This window comes from Pristiophorus japonicus, unplaced genomic scaffold (genome assembly GCF_044704955.1).
Source record: "Pristiophorus japonicus isolate sPriJap1 unplaced genomic scaffold, sPriJap1.hap1 HAP1_SCAFFOLD_80, whole genome shotgun sequence".
Classification (NCBI taxonomy): domain Eukaryota; kingdom Metazoa; phylum Chordata; class Chondrichthyes; family Pristiophoridae; genus Pristiophorus; species Pristiophorus japonicus.
The window spans coordinates 2336255-2348254 of record NW_027254718.1 but is presented as its reverse complement, the minus strand read 5'-3'; positions in this window follow the sequence as shown (position 1 = coordinate 2348254).

Below are 12000 nucleotides of genomic sequence, written 5' to 3'. Positions count from 1 at the left end.
TTTGGTGAAGGCACTCCCAGTGATCATAGTTAGAAATTAACGTGATATTAGCCCAATGATGAAAAAGGAATGGCAATATTATTCCAAGTCACGATGATGCATCACACGGAGCAGAATTTGAAGCTTGTGTTCTTCCCAAGTGCCTATACCGCTTATTCATCTATATGTTAGCCGTTGCGGTTCTTGTGAGGTTCTGTTGAAGAAGCTTTGACTATTACTGCAGTTCGTTTGTAGATGGTACACAATTCAGCCAGGTTGCGCTGGTGATGGACAGCGTGAATGTTTTAGGAGGTTGATGTTGTGCCAATCATTCGGGCTGCTGTGTCCTCGATGGTATGGAGCTTCTTGAATTTTTTTGCAGCTTCACTCATCCAGGCCAGTGGAGAGTATACAATCACACTGCTGACTTATGCCTTTTCTGTAAAGGAAATGCTTTGGGGAGTCGTGATGTGCAGCACTCGACGTCGAATATACAGCTGGTCATCTGCTCCTGTAGGAACATTATATATGTGGCTAGTCTAGTTAGGTTTCTGCTCAATGGGGACCAGCAGGATGATGATGGTGGCAGACTCGACCAAAATAATGCCAGTGGATATCAAGTGGCGGTGGTTACACTTTCGCTTGTTGGAGAGCCACTTGTGTGTTATGACAGTTACTTGACAATTATGAGTTCAAGCCAGGATATTGCCAGGTCTTGCTGCATGCGGGCATGGCTGCATCGTTGTCTGAGGAGTTTCAAAGCGAACAGAACAGAGTGCAATCTTCAGCGAATATCCTCATTTCTGCCTTGATTATGGAGGGCAGGTCATTGATCATGCACCTGAAGATGGTTGGGCCTTGGACACCTTCCTGATAATTGCATGCAGAGATGTCCTGGGGCTGCTTAAACATCTGCCTTTGTGCTGGGTATGATTCCAGCCAGTGGAGGTTTTACGAATGTTTCCCATTGACTTCAATGTTTTTCGTCCATCTTGATGCCACACTCGGTCAAATTCTGCCTTGATGTCAAGTATAGACATTCTCACCTTCTCCCTACAATTTAGCCTTTTATCCGTGTTTGGACCAAGGCGGTTATGTGGTGACTCCTCCGGCCTCTCCCTCCTTGGTCCATCTGTGGCTATATCCAAGGTTTTCTGCCGAATGTCTATTCATAACTTCTATCGAAGAGATCCCCTCTGATACCCACTCTGCACAGAAATGTCTACGCGGACCAGTTAACTCATTCATGGGTTTACACCTGAATTTAGATACACAGTTACAGAAATGCCACATGCTCACTGATCCTGCTTGCCTCAGCCAGGCCATCACACTCATGACCCCATCTTTCTCCTTACACCGTCTGGTTTTCACTCCCTAACAGTGTCCAAATCAACCGTGACATGACGTACTTTATCTCGCCTGGGAAGTAAACAATAATGATTTCCTCATGGCTTCGCTTATCAGCGTATCCAGTTTGCCATGTTGTTTTACATGCAGCTATTTTTTGATAAGAATTTCTGAAATTGTCTCTTGATATTTTCGGTCAAGTCGGACCCAGGCACCTTTAATTTCTATCCATCCAACCTCAAAAACCTAGGCTACCCAAAATATTGCACAGCAAGGTTACACGTATGATTATCAGTGCAGGAATTACATAATAACATTTTTAATCGACAACTAGTAATATTTTGAATTGATTATATTTTTGTTCATTTAGTAATCTGAATTGAAGATCTTCCCAGTATTCCCACAGCGTGCAGTGAATTGAAATGGCTGAAGACTATCAACTCTGATGGTGGGTTTCGCAGGAGGAGGCCGAGATGAATCATCCACTCGGCACTTCTCGCTGAAGATCGTTGCAAACACTTCATGCGTGTCTTTTGTACTCATGTGCTGAGCTCAACCATCATTGAGGATGAGGATATTTCTTCATCCTGCGCCTCCCCGTAGTTGTTCAATTGTCCAACACCATTCATGACTTGCCGAGGCAAGAATGCAGAGCCTTTATCTGGTACCTTGGTTCAGGGACCGGTTCGTTCTGTCCATATCTTGCTCCTTCCGATGTGTTATTTTTTTTGCAGATTCAATAATTTGACACCTCATTATGAGGTCAGCCTGGTGCTGCTCCAGGTGCATGCGCTTCTACACTATTCATTGAACCCGAGTTGGTTGCCAGGCTTGATGATAATGGTGCAGTGAGGGATATACCTGTCCATAATGTTACAGATTATGGAGCAATATAATTCTGCTGCTGGTACACTGCACCCCATAGTGGTCCAGTTTTGAATTGCTGCATCTGTTCTGAAACTATCCCATTTACTACAGTAGTAGTGCCACAAAATCCGATGTAGTGTGTATTCAGGATGATGATGGGGTTTCACCTCCACGTGCGTTAGGTGGGCACTTCTACCAATACTATCATGGATACATGCAACTGACAAATAGATTGGGAAGGACCAGGTCAAGGATGTGTTTCTCTCTTGTTGATGCAAACGCAGGCTGGCCGTTATCTCCTTCAGGACTCAGCAAGCTCACTGGTACTGGTCCTTGGCAATTGATACTAAAGTCTCCATATTCAACATGAATGAGTACTTACTCATCAAATGAAGTAGGGCGGTAGATATATCTGTAAGGAGACAAACTGCAGTCTAATCTGGAATCCTAGATAAAAGTGAATTTTAGTATTCAAAGGCGAGCTCAAATTCATATTTCTTTCATTATTAACAAATTTTAGAATCAATATCCAGGGAGATTACATCTTCTTCTTCAGCAATTCTCTGAACTTCCTTTGGGTCGCTGACTAAATCCACGGGTTTAGACAGTAACTCAAAAGCTTCAGCACACCTGTGGATTCAGTGGCAATATATGCTGGGTTTGTGCGATTGCCTCGGAAATAATTGACGTTTGTCAGTCCAGTGGTTCCGAAGCTAACGACAGCTGCTGTCAGCCACAACATTATAAAACTGCCCGATAAAGTGACCAGTAAAATGATGGACTTCATTTGGTTCTCCAACACTGGATCACATTGATTCTCACTGCTGTGACCCCGGAGTCTATTGCTGAATCTATTGTCCACTAAAATACGTTGGAATGTTAGCGAATTCAAGTCAAAGGAAGCCAATCTACCAAGGCGGTGTGAAGTCAGAAGTAAGCTGCGCCTGGAGATGAGGAAAAGAAAGCTACCCTTGGCCGGCAGCCTCAAAGCACATTGTTAATTATTTGCTGAGGATCAAATCCAAACTAAAAGGAAATGTTCTTTAATACGATCAGGATGGAGAACGTTGTAATAACTGCAATCGCAGTCGATGGGATATTTTGTTTAAAGCTCTGGCAGCTTATAACTACAAAACGGTCAAATGTGAAGGAGACGGTGAACCAAACAGACGAATCTAATTTGACAGCAGCCATGTATAGAAAGAGCTTACACGCGAAAGTGTGGGACAGGAATTAAAATGGAAGGTGATAACTGAAAATATCATGCACTATTACATGGGTTATCAGGACCAGTAGATCTGCTGTTGCCATGCCACCATCTAGACAGATCCATGCGGAAAGTCGCCAGCTTCCAACAGAGAGCACCAAACTGTCACGAAGTTCGCTGTAAGAAAGTGAGAGAAGAGATGAATAATGTTCCAGTGTCCTATTGAAATATATATGGAGATACCTGTTGATAGAATTTTACTCCATTCAATGTGGTTATCAGTCCGGAGCAGTGTGAGAACAGCTTAAGTATTGGAGCTGTTACCTGCGAAAAAGAAATAAATATTCTAATGATCTGCTGCAGCGCTCTCTTTGCACAGAGCAACAAGCCGTCAAAATCCGCTAAATTCTTGTGTTGGACCTTGAAAAAACATTATAACTTCAATGAGATTATTGGATTAAGAGAATCAAGGAGAGTGACAACACGTGGTACACCGATCAGCTGCAGTCGCTGTGTAATGCCGATGGCAGTAAAACACGTTACCTTATCCAACATGCTGTAAGAATAGGGAAACTGTTAACACCGATTAACTACAAATAGGACACAATGGCACAGCGGGGACACCGACGGCAGCAAGAATCCGATAGTAAATCTCCTTAATCAATAGCATAATTAGCTGCCCCATTTATTGTGAGAACGGATGAATTCTCTAAGAGCTGATTAATTCATGCCGCATCGCGGCTGGGGCACTGGAAGGAAATCTATATATATATATACACACATTACTCCTCCAGCGCAAAAATTCTGGTAAGATCTTACTTAGCATTAGTCACAGTCGTAAAACAAATAGGCTCAAGTGAGTAGTTTAAAAAAAAATCTAATACGTCACCTTAAAATAAAATGGGTGAAGTTGCTATTGGAAAGTGTCAGAAGCATTATTTAAAGGGAGACTGTTTTGTCTCGTAATACTGGTTCGGAAAGAATGCCCACAGGATTAGGGAAGGCATTACAGGACTTGACCCTTCCCTTTACACAGTTCCAGTGGCCTGATTCCTTTAAAAAAAAGTCAGTGAATCAGATATTGAAGCACTGGTGATAATTTTATTCTGTAGAACATAAGAATATATGAATTAAGAGTAGCCCTTCGAACCTGCTCACCATTTAATAAGATTTAAAAAAATATTGGTTCATGACATTTGGTCCTTGCTGGCAAGATCAGCATTTAATGCCCATTGCTAATTGCCCTTGATAAGATGGTGGTGACCCGCATTCTTTAAACGTTGCAGTCTATGTGGTGAAAGACTCCAACAGTGCTGTTAGGGAGGTAGCACAAGGAGTTGGACCCACCGACAATGAAGGAATGGCGATATACTTCCTAGTCAGGATGGTGTGTGACTTTTAGGGGAGTGTGGAGATGGTGGTGTTCCCTTGCGCCTGCTGCTCTCGTCCTTCCAGCTGGTAGAGTTCACATATTTGCCAAAGGAGCCTTTCGAGTTGCTGCAGTGCATCTTGTAAATGGTACACTCTGCACCCACGGCAAGTCGGTGATGGAGGGAGTGATTTTTTAAACTGGTGGATGGAATGTTAATCAAGCAGACTACTTTGACCTGGATGGTGTGGCACGTCATGTGAGCTGTTGGAGCTGCACTCATCGACGCAAGTCGAGATTGTTCCATCATACTCCTGACTTCTGCCTTATAGGCAGTGGGAAGGCGTAGGAGAGTTAAGAGTTGAGACGCTCGCCGCAGAATACCCAGCCTCTGACCTGCTCCTGTTGCCACAGTATCTATGTGGCCAGTCCAGTTACGTTTCCGGTCAATGGTGATCCACAGGCTGTTGATACCGGGGTCTCGGCGACAGTAATGCAGTTCAGTATCAAATGGCGATGGTTAGACACTCACTTGTTGGAGATAGTCTTTGCCTGATATTTTTGTGGACAGAATGTTACTTGCCATTTATCAGCCCAAGGCTGAACGTTGTCCACGTTTTGCTGCATGGACTGCTCCATTATCTGAGAAGTTTTGAATGGCACAGAGAACTGTGAAGTCATCAGCAAACCTTTCCAAATCTGATATTATGACAGAGGAAATTTATTGATGAAACAGTTGAATAAGGATGGGCCTCGCTAACTGCCCTGAGGATCTCTTGCAGAGATGTCCTGGGGCTGTGAGGGTTAGAAACATAGAAACATAGAAAATAGGTGCAGGAGTAGGCCATTCGGCCCTTCTAGCCTGCACCGCCATTCAATGAGTTCATCGCTGAACATGCAACTTTAGAACCCCATTCCTGCTTTCTCACCATACCCCTTGATTCCCCTAGTAGTAAGGACTTCATCTAACTCCTTTTTGAATATATTTAGTGAATTGGCCTCAACAACTTTCTGTGGTAGGGCATTCCATAGGTTCACCACTCTCTGGGTGAAGAAATTCCTCCTCATCTCGGTCCTAAATGGCTTCCCCCTTCTGGACTGGACTTCTGGACTTCCCCAACATTGGGAACATTCTTCCTGCATCTAACCTGTCTAACCCCGTCAGAATTTTAAACGTTTCTATGAGGTCCCCTCTCATTCTTCTGAACTCCAGTGAATACAAGCCCAGTTGATCCAGTCTTTCTTGATAGGTCAGTCCCGCCATCCCGGGTATCAGTCTGGTGAACCTTCGCTGCACTCCCTGAATAGCAAGAATGTCTTTCCTAAGGTTAGGAGACCAAAACTGTACACAATACTCCAGGTGTGGCCTCAACAAGGCCCTGTACAATTGTCGCAACACCTCCCTGCCCCTGTACTCAAATCCCCTCGCTATGAAGGCCAACATGCCATTTGCTTTCTTAATCGCCTGCTGTACCTGCATGCCAACCTTCAATGACTGATGTACCATGACACCCAGGTCTCTTTGCACCTCCCCTTTTCCTAATCTGTCACCATTCAGATAATAGTCTGTCTCTCTGTTTTTACCTCCAAAGTGGATTACCTCACATTTATCCACATTATACTTCATCTGCCATGCATTTGCCCACTCACCTAACCTATCCAAGTCGCTCTGCAGCCTCATAGCATCCTCTTCGCAGCTCACACTGCCACCCAACTTAGTGTCATCCGCAAATTTGGAGATACTACATTTAATCCCCTCGTCTAAATCATTAATGTACAGTGTAAACAGCTGGGGCCCCAGCACAGAACATTGCGGTACCCCACTAGTCACTGTCTGCCATTCTGAAAAGTACCCATTTACTCCTACTCTTTGCTTCCTGTCTGACAGCCAGTTCTCAATCCATGTCAGCACAGTACCCCCAATCCCATGTACTTTAACTTTGCACATTAATCTCTTGTGTGGGACCTTGTCGAAAGCCTTCTGAAAGTCCAAATGTACCACATCAACTGGTTCTCCCTTGTCCACTCTACTGGAAACATCCGCAAAAATTTCCAGAAGGTGTGTCAAGCATGATTTCCCTTTCACAAATCCATGCTGACTTGGACCTATCATATTACCTCTTTCCAAATGCACTGCTATTGACCTCGAAACGCCATAACCATCTTTATTTGTACAAGGCATGACTCCAGCCATTAGGGCATATTACCCTGATTCCCATTGAGTTGATTTTGTCCAGGGTGCCTTCTTGCCACACTCGGTCAAATCCCGCCTTGGTATCAATGAAGGTCAGTTGCATCTCACCTCTCGAATTCAGCTCTTTTATCCATGTTTGGACCAAGGCTGTAATGAGGTCTGGAGCCAAGTGCTCCTGGCCTAACCCAACGTGGCCATCGGCGAGCAAATTATTCGTGACTAGGTGCCACATGATAGCACTGTTGATGATACGTTGCATCACTTTGCTTGTGATTGAGAAAAGACTGATGGGGTGATAATTGGCATGAATGGATTTGTCCTGCTTTATGTGGACAGGAAATACTTGTACAATGTTTCATATTGTCAGATAGATGTCAGTGTTGTAGCTGTACTGGAACAGATTGGCAAATCTAGACCTGGAGAATAAGTCTTCAGCACAACTGCCAGATATTGTCAAGGCCCAATGCCCTTGCTGTGTCCCGTGCGCTCAGCCATTTCTTGTTATTACATGGAATGAACCGAATTTGCTGAACACTGCATTCTGTGATGATGGGGACTTCAGGAGGAGGACGATATGCACCATCCACTCGGCATGAATTGATGAAGATGATTGTCGACGCTACAACTTTGTCTGTAGCACTCACGTGCTGGGCTCTGCCTTCATTGAAGTAATATTCACGGAGCCTCCTTTTCCCGTAATTTCTTTTATGGTCCAGCATAATTCACGACTAGATATGGCAGTATTACAAAGCTTTAGTCTGATCTGTTCTTTATTGGGTCGCTTAGCCTTGCCTATATCATTCTGCTCTCGCTTTCTAGCAAGAATGTGATCCTATCTTGCAGGTTGGCATCTGTTTTTTAGGTAAGCTTGTTGCTGCTCCTGGCATGCTCTTCTGCACATTTGATTGAAACAGGGTTTTTCTCCTTGCTTGATGGCAAAGGCAGAGTGAGTGATATGCCGGCCAAAGAGGTTACAGATTGTGTTGGAGTACAATTCTGCTGCTGCTGATGGCCCACAGTGCCTCGTGGATGCTCAGATGAAAACTGCTGTATCTGGTCTGAATCGATCCTATTTAGCGCAGTGGTAGTGCCAAACAACAGGATGGATTGTGTTCTCCGTGCGAAAGCGGCACTTCATCTCCTCAATGAGTGCAAGATGCCCACAACTACCAATTCTATAATCGATAGAAAAATTTGTGACAGGTACATTGGTGGTGATGATAACAAGTTGGTTTATTCTTCGTGATGGTTCTATCAGAAACTGCTGCAGGCTCAGTCGGGCAGCTGTGTACTGGTGCTACCGAGCGACACATGATGATGGACATTGAAATAACCTACCCAGAGTAAATGTTGTGCCCTTGCTGCTCTCAGGGCTTCTTCCAAGTGGTATTCAACATAGAGTCGTATTGTTACATCAGATGAGGGAGGTTGTTAGCTCGAAATAAGCAGCAGGTTCCCTTACTCATGGTTGACCTGAAGCCAAAAGAATTCATGTCGACCTGAGTCGATCTCAAAGACTCCCAAAGCCACACGGTTCTGACTGTATTAAACTTAGCCACCACCTCTGGTGGACCTGTCCTGTCGTTGGGATAGGACATAAGCAGTGATGTTGATGGAGGAATCTGGGATATTGGCTGAAAGGTATAATTTTGCGATTATAACTATGAGGGACAGCTCTCCCAATTCTAGTACAATTCCCCAAATGTTGATGCGAAGGAATTTGCGCGCTCGACTGGACAGGGAGTGCCGAGGTCGATGCCAGGAGGTCCGTCTGATTTTATTCTTATTATTGTTTTTTATATGAGTTGTATAGTAGTGATGGGCTTGCTAGGCCATTTCAGAGGGAAGTGAAGAGTCCTCCAGACCGGGTAAGGACGGCGCATTTACTTACCTAAATAACTTTAGTGAATAAAATGGGTAGATTCATCATCGCTTTTACTGATATGAGCGTTTTAACAATCCCAGATGTATTTAATTAACTGAATTTGAATTCGGCATCTACTGCGGTGGAATTTCAAAGCCTGTCTCTGGACCATTACTCCAGGCCTCTGGATTACTAGTCCAATGACGTTAACACTGTGCTACCATTCCCGCTATGGCTGATCTTCGACGTTACCTCCACTTCCCCGCCCCATCTCCATAGCCGTTGTTTCCCGTTAAGACCAAAGATCTGTCTCTTACAGCCTTGAATATACTCAAACGACTCGGAATTCACAGCTGTCTTGGGTAGAGAATTCCATATATTCACATTCTTCGCAGTTTAGGAATTCCTCCTCTTCTCAGTCCAAAATTTCCGACCGCTTATCCTGAGACTTTGCCCCTGAGCTAGAGGCACTCAAGCCAATTGAAACAATCTTTCTGCATCTACTCCATCATTACACCTCAGAATCGTATGCGTTTAAATGACCTTACCTCTCATTCTTCTAATCTTCAGAAGGTATAGGCCCAATCTGCCGAATGGCTCCAGATTAGACCATCTCATCACCGGAATAAATACCATTTCTTGCAGTGCCTCGGAGGCAAGTATATCCTTCTGCCGATAAAGCGACCATGTCTGTGCACAATATTCTAGGTGTAGCTTCAGCAAAGTCCTATACAACTGTAGCAAGCCTTCCTTACTCTTGTACACCAACTCTCTTGCAATAAATACCAACATGACCTATTCTTTCCCAATTGCTTGCTCTGCCTGCATGCCAGCGTGCTCTGTTTCCTGAGTGAGGATACCTTAATCTCCCTGAAGAGCAACATTGAATAGTTTCGAATCATTTAAAAGATTCAGTTTTTCTATTCTTCCTACCATAGTGAATAATGTCACATTTTAGCACATAATACTCCATCGACCAAATTATTGCACACTCACTTAATCCATCTATATCGCTTTGTGTCTTCCTCGCAGTTTAATTTTGCTTCCATTTTTTTATCGTAAGTAAATGTGGATACATTACACACAGTCCCATCATCAAAGTCAGTGATTCAAAACCGGTGTTCCGCGGCACATTGGTGTGCTTGAACCCTTCACTGCTGTGCCGCCAAATTGTGTAAAGTATGGTGGACTTCAGCCAAATTCACAATGAAACACAAGCCATTTACCTCTGAAACAGAAGGGGAGGGGGAGAGAGAGAGTGACATTCGGACATATATATCATCTACATATATGTATGATGCAATTGCTGTAGTAAACATTGCCAATATTGACAAATAACTATCTTTTATCTCTAATATTATCAAAAAAACTATGACTATGTTCCAGAGTTGTACAAGTAATAATGACAAGAGACAAAACACACAAACAATTTAAATGTCCATACTCAGCACAAAATCTTTTGGCAAAATTTGTCTCCTTAGAATATTCAACAACCACAACCGCCCCCCCCCACCCCCACCCCCACCACTCCCTTACTTCCTCCCATTACTGACAGAAAAGTGCGAGTGCCTACCATCGAGTGTGTGTTTGTCTGTGTCTGTGTGTGTGTATATATATATACATTTGTGTGTATGTGTGGCTGTACCAAGGGCATAGCCAGGAGGTCACTTGTGCCCTGGCCACCCCCAAACCAAAATAATAGTATTAAATTGTTCATGTGAAAAGTTTAAAATTTGATTATAAATTTGGATGAAAGAAATGAAAGACGGGTCTAACTCCTATGGAGTAAAAAGTCTAGCTTTTATAATAAAATAACAAAAACTGTTGAATTACATTTAACCACTTGCTTATTTATATTTTGCTACTTTTGTTTATTGATCTGCAGCTTGACGTGTGGCCGGGACTGGCGGCATCTTTGATGCTTTGATCTGACATCATGCCAATTAGCGGCTCCTTTGATGTATGCCGCATCCAACTTGATCTGGCCGAGCCGCCCGAGGGGTTCCTTTGATTTTTGAGAGTTGGCTTTTAGCATATTTTGACCAGAGTCAAAATCAAAACTTTCTATTCAACTCTAGGTTCGTTTCTGTCTGGACTCACTGGAGTTTGGAAATTGGAAGACCCAGTTTGTGTCTGTCTGTAGTTTGGATCACTCAGACGAATAAAGTTTTTCCCCACCAATGGACAAATTCATCATAAGAAAACGTAAGAATGAGCAAGGAGATAGCAATGACAGTTCCACTACAAGTGACGCTAATTGTCCTACAATCAATGCCAGTACAAGCTGTGCCAAACCAAATCCCCAAAAATCCAAAATTCGTCGTCAATATATGGAGGGTTATTTGAGGTATGTTGTTCTTGGACAGGAGAAGAAGAATGCCCCATTCCACTGTGTATTGTGTGCGGATAAAAACTGTCGAACAGTGCAATGATTCCCAGTAAATTAAAACGTAATTTTAGTACGGAACATTCACATCTTGCAACAAAAGATCAGATTTATTTTTGGAGATTGATGGCAACGCAATCAAAACAAGTGACATGTTTTGAAAAAAATGTTAAGGTGTCAGATAAGGTTCAAAGTGCTTCTTATGAATTTGCTGAATTCATAGCGCAGGAAATGAAGCCTAATACTATAGTTGAGTCAATTATTTTGCCTGCATTCGTAAAATTGTCAAAATAATGCGGGTGATGATGCGGAACAAGAAATTGCAAATATTCCGCTTACTGACGATACAATTCGGAGAAGAATACGTTATATGTCATCTAACATTGAAGGAAATGTAGCTGAAAAACTTACAAACTCGAATTTTGCTTTGCAAATCGACGAGTCCACCAAGATTAGTGATAAAGCACAATTATTTGCATTTGTTTGCTTCATTCATGGAAACGTGATATTGGACCAATTTCTGTGCTGCAGAGAACTTCCAGAAAATACTGGACCTCAAGACGTATTTGATTCCGTGAATTCATATTTAGAAGTCTTGAAAATGTCATTGGACTCATGTATTGGTATTTGCACGGACGTTGCTCCATCGATGGTAGAATTTGTCAAAGGATTCATTACGCTCGAAAAAAAGATAATCCAAATATTTTATTCACGCATTGCTTTTTGCATAGGGAAGCACTTGTTACAAAGGCATTAGAGCTAGAATTATAATCTGTTTTATATCCAG